Source organism: Henckelia pumila, chromosome 1 (genome assembly GCF_033568475.1).
Source record: "Henckelia pumila isolate YLH828 chromosome 1, ASM3356847v2, whole genome shotgun sequence".
Lineage (NCBI taxonomy): Eukaryota > Viridiplantae > Streptophyta > Magnoliopsida > Lamiales > Gesneriaceae > Henckelia > Henckelia pumila.
In genome coordinates, this window is record NC_133120.1 from 116,758,286 (window position 1) to 116,766,412 (window position 8,127).

The following is an 8,127-nucleotide window of genomic DNA, read 5'->3' on the forward strand; positions in this document are numbered from 1 at the left end:
TGTCGGGATTGGGTATAGTTACGACACATATAGGAGTCAATGCTTTGTTGTCAAGGATTCACCACATACTTGCGAGTGTGGATATCCTATGCGATCTGAGGAGATATTAGTGTGACGAATCTCTGGCCATAGTACATGATGTGTTTTAGGTTACTCGATTTTTCTAGTAACACATGCGATGTCACTATTTGATCTCCAAGATGTAATGCATAGTTATCGAATCTCGAACAACTCTCGATACACCAATGGTTGTTGATTCGATCGGGATATATGGATGAAGGGACCGTACTGTACGCTAACCAAAATCTACTGGTTCTTGCAGGCACTATCAGTGATACCTAGGGAATCATGGGGCGATGTTGCTAGACGCTCTTACCATGATTCGTTGGGCAAGTCGAAAATTGTTGTTCCGAGTCACAAGGAGTTGTGAGCCCACGGCTAGCTGTATCCCTGAACCATTGAGGGTCACACAAGTAATGGATTACTAAATCCCGTTGAGATAGTTAAATTTAATGAAAGAGAAGTTGGACTTCTTAACTAAAAGGGAGTGGAATTTTCTAAAATGACATAGGGATGGGCATTTTTGGAAATCACTGAATTCGAATTCAGAAAAATTATATTGACTTTAAAATGTGCAAAAATGGTTTCTGTGCACATTGGTGAAATCGGTTTATCAATCGGAGTCATGATGAATTTTATATTAATTTCTATAATAACAGGCTTGGCTTGTTGGGCTTAAGTTATGGATTATGAGCCCTAAGGAGTTAGAGTCCTAATATAATCATAACTTAATCTAGTCTAGAAATTATCTATAAATATATGAGTAGTGTTCGAAAATCAGAAGAATTCCTCTCTTGCAATTTCCGAAATCACACATATATTTTCAAGGGGAATTTTCGAAAATTCCTCTGTCTCTTTAGAAAAAATTCGGTCTGTGATTTTTGTGAAAAATTACATTCCGAATTAACAGATCAAATCTGTTTATTCTCTTCGATAAACATCTGATTGATTTCTAGTGCAATCAATCAGAGGGTTTCTGTTTTCTGTTCATGGACCTTATTCCGGAGATTGATCATGAAGCCATCGGTTCCCGGGATACACAAGAAGAGTAGATTAAATTCTGTTGGTGTCCATAATCAAGCCGTTGCTTGAATAGGTAAAAATTTAATTGTGATTTTATTTTTACTTGCATAATTTAATCGTAAAGTCTTGATACCCAAGATATGGAATCGTTCCATATCGAAAAAATAAAAATTTTTAAACTTCCGCTGCACCGGGTATCAATTCTTAATTGATCTGAACACGTTTTCCAACAGTGGTATCAGAGCCAGGTTGCTCTCAGATAAAACGATTAAATTAATCGATTGTACAAAATTTTTGGCCTCGAGTTTTTGAAACAAAAACAAAATTTTAAATTAAAATTTAATGGGCACATCGGGCAGCGATCGTCGCCGCCCGGGGCAGCGATTGTCGCTGCCCGGGGCAGCGATTGTCGCTGCTCGCTGCCCCGGGCAGCGCACGGTGCTGCCCAGGGCCCCCATTTTGGGGCGCGGGCTGCCCGGGATTGTCCCGGGTAGCCCGGGAAAAAATTAAAATTAATTATAATTAGAATTTTAAATTTTTGAAATTTTAGTTTTTGGTCCGATCGAAAATTGTTTTTGATTGGTCCACGAGGCATCGGATCAAATTGTTTGAGTCCGAAATTTTTTTTTAAAATTGATTTTTGGATAAATTTGAATTTTTGGAAAATTTGTAAATCTTATCCGTTAAATTAGATTTTATAAAATTAATTATTTTGGTATAATTGATGATAAGATATGATTTTATGAATGTATTAGATAAAATATGATTTTATCTTTTTAATTATGATGTCATTGCATGTTATCCAATGTTTTAATTATTGAATTAATTATTGGATAAAAGGATGATCTATTGCCATGACCAATATTGTAGGTGTATGTTAGGTAATTTACATTTGTTTTTATTGTTGTTGAGTTTTATTAATGGGCTTGGTTTATGGCCCAATTTGAATTGTCATTTGTAATAAAAAGTGGGTTTGGTTTATGGCCCGTTCCCACCCCTTAAATATGTATCCCCTACTTGTCATCGAAATTTATTGTAAATTTGTTAGACTTAGTGGGAGATAAAGATTTGAAGACAATGGTGGGCCCAGCAGACGATAAAGACCGAAGAAATGTAAATGGAAGCTCAATGTAATAGGATTGCATTGCATACTTGCATATCACCTAGGATTGGACTTAGACTCGTGATTGGCAACCACGGGTCGATTAGAAAATGGGATCGATCATCCTTAAATAATATATGATATTATTGATGTATGCATGTTTAGACTAAATTGTATGAATCCCGCAAGCATACATAAATTGCATGATGAGACAGATTTTCAAAAATTAAAAATCCCTCATTTTAAATATGATTTAAAATTGATATCAAGATAAACAAAAGGGAATTTAAATATTGTTTAAATTTTCTTACCTTCCATCAACGATCAATGTATGAGCTGCTACCCGCGGGCACGATCCGGCTCATATTATTGGGGGGCCCGTTCATCGGAAAGCTGTACATTAGATCGACACATGTTGTAGGTTGGGTGGAACTCCCATGGGATTGGCTCATATTATTGAGGATTCACATGGCGACCGTCCATCAAAACTTAATATTGATTAGTCATCTTGACATGTCACATTAAACGGCGTCATATTATTGGGCTCTTATTGGACATGAGATAAAAACATGGGGGTTGCTTTGGAAGAAATTGGGCTCTACCTTTTGAAAATTATGGTTGGCTGATATTATTTGGGACTATAGTTTGTCAATTGGAATCCATGTTCCCACTAAGGAAACAAGTTTCCCGTTTTCACTAGAGGGTAGTGAAATCGTTAAAATAGTGGTAGTGAAATCGTTAAAATAGTGTTTCGCCATATTTATGTCTTAGTAAATTAATTAAACAATCACTAATTATTGTCTGTTTCTTTTCAGTATTTCATTACAATGAATTCGCGAAATCCACTATACTCAATTCTCGAACAAAACAAATTGACTGGCGCAAACTATACGGAATGGTTCCGTAAATTAAAGATTGTTCTAAACTCGGAGAAAATTTTCTACGTGTTAGAAAAGAATCCTCCAAAGGAAGCACCGGCTAATATAAGTGGGACCATGATATCAAGGCTAAATGCTATATGCAAGCTTCAATGTCTGATGAACTCCAGAGGCGATTTGAGGATGTCGTGAATGCTGCTGACATACACATGCACCTCAAGGAACTTTTTGGAGCTCAGTCAAGGTCGGAAAGGTATGCCACCGTCAAAGAGCTCATGACATGCCGCATGCGAGATGGGACTTCGGTCCGTGAGCATGGGGTACACATGATTGGGCTCATTGAAAAGTTGGTAACACTCGATTTGACATTGGAGCATGAGCTAAACGCGGACTTGTTACTTCTTTCACTTCCTTCGTCATTTGATGGATTTGTGGTGAACTTCAATATGAACAAGATAGAGGCTACCCTTGAAGAGATGGTCAATATGCTTGTGTCTTATGAGGCCACATTAAAGAAGGATAAACCGGTACTCTTGGTTGGCTCCTCTTCTTACTCCAAGAAGGGGCCAAGTGGAAAGGGTAAGAAACGTTCTGCCCCACCCAAGAAAATTATACCACAAAAGAAGGCCAAGACAAAAGCTTCAAACGTGAACATATCTGGAGATGTTTGCCATCACTGCAAGAAACCCGATCATTGGAAACGTAACTGCAAGGAATACCTCGAGCAGTTGCGAACTGCAAAGGGTATGTTTTACATTGAAATAAATGTTTCACTTAATACTACTTCTTGGGTATTGGATACCGGATGTGGATCTCACATTTGCAATGATTTGCAGGTGATGACAAGAAGTCATAAGCTTAGGATGGGTGAGACCCAGCTGAGGCTTGGAAATGGTTTCAGAGTTGAAGCCAAAGCAGTGGGAGACATTTATTTAGTTTTGCAGAAAAATTTTAAGTTATTTTTTAGAGATGTTTTATTTGTGCCAGATTTAGTTAAAAACATTATTTCTGTTTCTATGCTTGATAGAGATGGTTTTTCTTGTAATTATGTGAATGGAATTTGCAATATTTACAAGAATGGATGTTTGATTGGAAATGGACAACTTGAAAATGATCTATATAACTTAAAATTAAAAGACGTTCCAATTAATTATGTTGATAAACCGGTAACAACAAATAAAAGAAAAAACGATAGTCAAAACCCGGCAAACCTTTGGCATGCTAGGCTAGGTCATATTTCCTCAAGGAGGATGAACAAGCTAGTGGGAGAGGGCATGTTTGATATGTCTGATATTAACTCTCTACCTACTTGTGAGTCCTGCCTAAAAGGAAAAATGACTAAATCTCCTTTCAAAGGGAAGCCTGAGCGTAGTCAAAACCTGTTGGATTTGATCCATACAGATGTCTGTGGACCATTTAGTATCGGTACTAAATTTGGACACACCTACTTCATTACCTTTACTGATGATTATTCGAGGTATGGGTATTTATATTTAATGAAATATAAGTCTGAATCTTTTGAAAAGTTCAAAAAATTCAAGGCTGAAGTAGAAAACAAACAAGGTAGAAGTATTAAAGCACTTCGATCGGATCGAGGTGGAGAATACTTAAGTATCGAGTTTTTGAACTATCTAAAAGAGAATGGGATTCTCTCTCAGTGGACTCCTCCTATGACACCTCAGCTGAATGGTGTCTCGGAGCGTCGCAATCGAACTTTGTTGGACATGGTTCGATCTATGATGAGCTTCACTGAGCTCCCACCTTCGTTTTGGGGCTATGCGCTTGAAACGGCGGTATTGTTGTTGAACAATGTCCACACTAAAGCAGTAGATAAAAATCCATACGAGTTATGGAATGGCAAAGCTCCTAAGTATTCGTACTTAAGGATTTGGGGATGTCCTGCTTACGTGAAGCAGACAGTAGGAGATAAGTTGGATAGTCGATCCACCTTATGTTATTTTGTAGGATATCCGAAGAATTCAATCGGATATTATTTCTATCATCCTTATGAGACAAAAGTGTTTGTTTCGAGGAATGCCACCTTCATGTAGAAGGAGTTCTTATTAGATAAGAAAGGCAATATGATGGAACTCGAAGAAATTCGAGAAGAACCCGAGATACAAAATAACGATCCCACACCTCAAGAACCTTCAGTGGACACGCCTATACCTAGGAGATCCGAGAGGACTTCTAGACCTCCTGTTCGATATGGTCTTCTTTTTGAAGGGGATCAAAGTGAACCCGACATTGGATGTGATCCAAGAAACTTCAAGGAAGCAATTTCTGATGTGGATTCTAATTTATGGCTTGATGCTATGCAGTCGGAAATAGATTCGATGCATACAAACCAAGTTTGGTCTTTAGTAGATCCTCCCGATGGAATTGTTCCAATAGGGTGTAAATGGATCTACAAGAGAAAACTTGGGCCTGATGGTAAGGTACTTACCTACAAGGCACGATTGGTAGCAAAAGGTTATACTCAAAGACAAGGAGTTGACTATGATGAAACCTTTTCACCAGTCGCAATGTTCAAGTCCATAAGAATCCTTATTGCCATAGCAGCATGGTATGACTATGAGATATGGCAAATGGATGTGAAGACTGCATTTCTTAATGGAAACATTAAGGAAGAAATCTATATGATGCAGCCCGAGGGATTCACATCCATGGGAAGCGAGCATAAGGTATGCAAGCTTCAGAGATCAATTTATGGTCTCAAACAAGCATCAAGAAGTTGGAACCAGAAATTTGATGAAACAATAAAAGACTTTGGTTTCATCAAAAACCCGGAGGAACCATGCGTGTACAAGAAAGTAGTTAAGGATGCGGTAACGTTCTTAGTGCTTTATGTTGATGACATCCTACTCATTGGGAATGACGTAGGGATGTTGCAGTCAACAAAGATATGGTTATCAGGTAGATTCTCGATGAAGGATTTGGGTGAGGCATCCTATATTCTAGGGATACAGATCTATAGAGATAGATCTAAGAGAATGATAGGACTCACTCAAGCAACCTACATCAACACCATATTGAAAAGGTTTTCTATGGATGAGTCCAAGAGAGGACATCTACTTATGTGTCATGGAGTTTCTCTATCTACGTCTATGTGTTCCAAGACTGACGAAGAGATAGAGAAAATGACACACATATCATATGCGTCAGCCATAGGTAGTATTATGTATGGGATGATATCTACCAGACCGGATGTAGCCTTTGCTCTGAGTGTCACGAGCAGATATCAGGCCAACCCCGGTCAAATGCATTGGAAAGCCGTGAATGATATTCTTAAGTACTTGAGAAGGACTAAGAATATATTCATGGTTTATGGAGGAAGAGAACTGAAATTGGAAGGCTATACCGACTCTAGCTTCCAAAGCGACGTGGATGACTCGAAGTCAACCTCTGGATTTGTATTCATGCTCAATGGCGGTGCTGTCTCTTGGAAGAGTTCCAAACAAGATACCACAGCGGATTCCACCACTGAGGCAGAATACATTGCAGCATCAGCTGCTGCTAAAGAGGCCGTTTGGATGAGGAATTTCGTCCAAGAGTTGGGCGTAATTCCTGAAGCTGTTGGTCCAGTTCCGGTGTACTGCGACAACACTGGTGCCGTTGCTCAGGCAAAGGAACCAAGGTCTCATCAAAGATCCAAACACGTACTGGGGAAATACCACATCATCCGGGAGATTGTGGAAAGAGGAGACATCACTGTCGAGAGAGTGACCTCTACAGACAATATCGCTGATCCACTTACTAAGCCCTTGCCAGGACCATTGTTTGACAAACATCGCGAAGCAATGGGATTGTGTAGTGTGACTAGTTGGCTTTAGGGCAAGTGGAAGATTGAAAGAGTGGGTTCCCGGTTAGTCAACTTGTGGCTAGGGGCTTTTGTGACTCTATGTATAAACAATCTTTGTTTAATATAATTTACATTCATTAATGGAATTTTCTTTGTCTTTCTTCATATTGTTATATTGTGATATACTATTGATGTTTTGATAAAGATCTAGAATATACTATAGTGTAAGTAAGATGAGATAGTGAATAAATAGAGATCACTATTATGAAACACATCTTATAGTCACTGTATATTCTAAATAGTTCCTAGTCAATTGAGCCGTCCGCTAATAAGGATAAGGATCGCTTGAGATTGAGACTAGCATTTGTGATGCCAAGTACCACGTTTCATTGGTAATGGACATGGAGATATTCAAAGCATGCAAATGGATATTCATATGATGAATGATCGAACTACCCTATTCGGACTTTCCAAGTGGTTATCACTTATCGAGTGGATAAAGTCCGCGGTTTTGGTTGTACACCATTAGTCCTTACTACTTGAAACATCATTGAGACTCTATATGCTAGTACTGTACTTTGAATCGTTTACCGACTCTATTGGGGTCATCAGGTGTCGGGATTGGATACAGTTACGACACATATAGGAGTCGATGCTTTGTTGTCAAGGATTCACCACATACTTGCGAGTGTGGATATCCTATGCGATCTGAGGAGATATTAGTGTGACGAATCTCTGGCCAGAGTACATGATGTGTTTTAGGTTACTCGGTTTTTCTAGTAACACATGCGATGTCACTATTTGATCTCCAAGATGTAATGCATAGTTATCAAATCTCGAACAACTCTCGATACACCAATGGTTGTTGATTCGATCGGGATATATGGATGAAGGGACCGTACTGTACACTAACCAAAATCTACTGGTTCTTGCAGGCACTATCAGTGATACCTAGGGAATCATGGGGCGATGTTGCTAGACGCTCTTACCATGATTCGTTGGGCAAGTCGAAAATTGTTGTTCCGAGTCACAAGGAGTTGTGAGCCCACGGCTAGTTGTATCCCTGAACCATTGAGGGTCACACAAGTAATGGATTACTAAACCCCGTTGAGATAGTTAAATTTAAAGAGTTAAATTTAATGAAAGAGAAGTTGGACTTCTTAACTAAAAGGGAGTGGAATTTCCTAAAATGACATAGGGATGGGCATTTTTGGAAATCACTGAATTCGGATTCAAAAAAATTATCTTGACTTTAAAAGGTG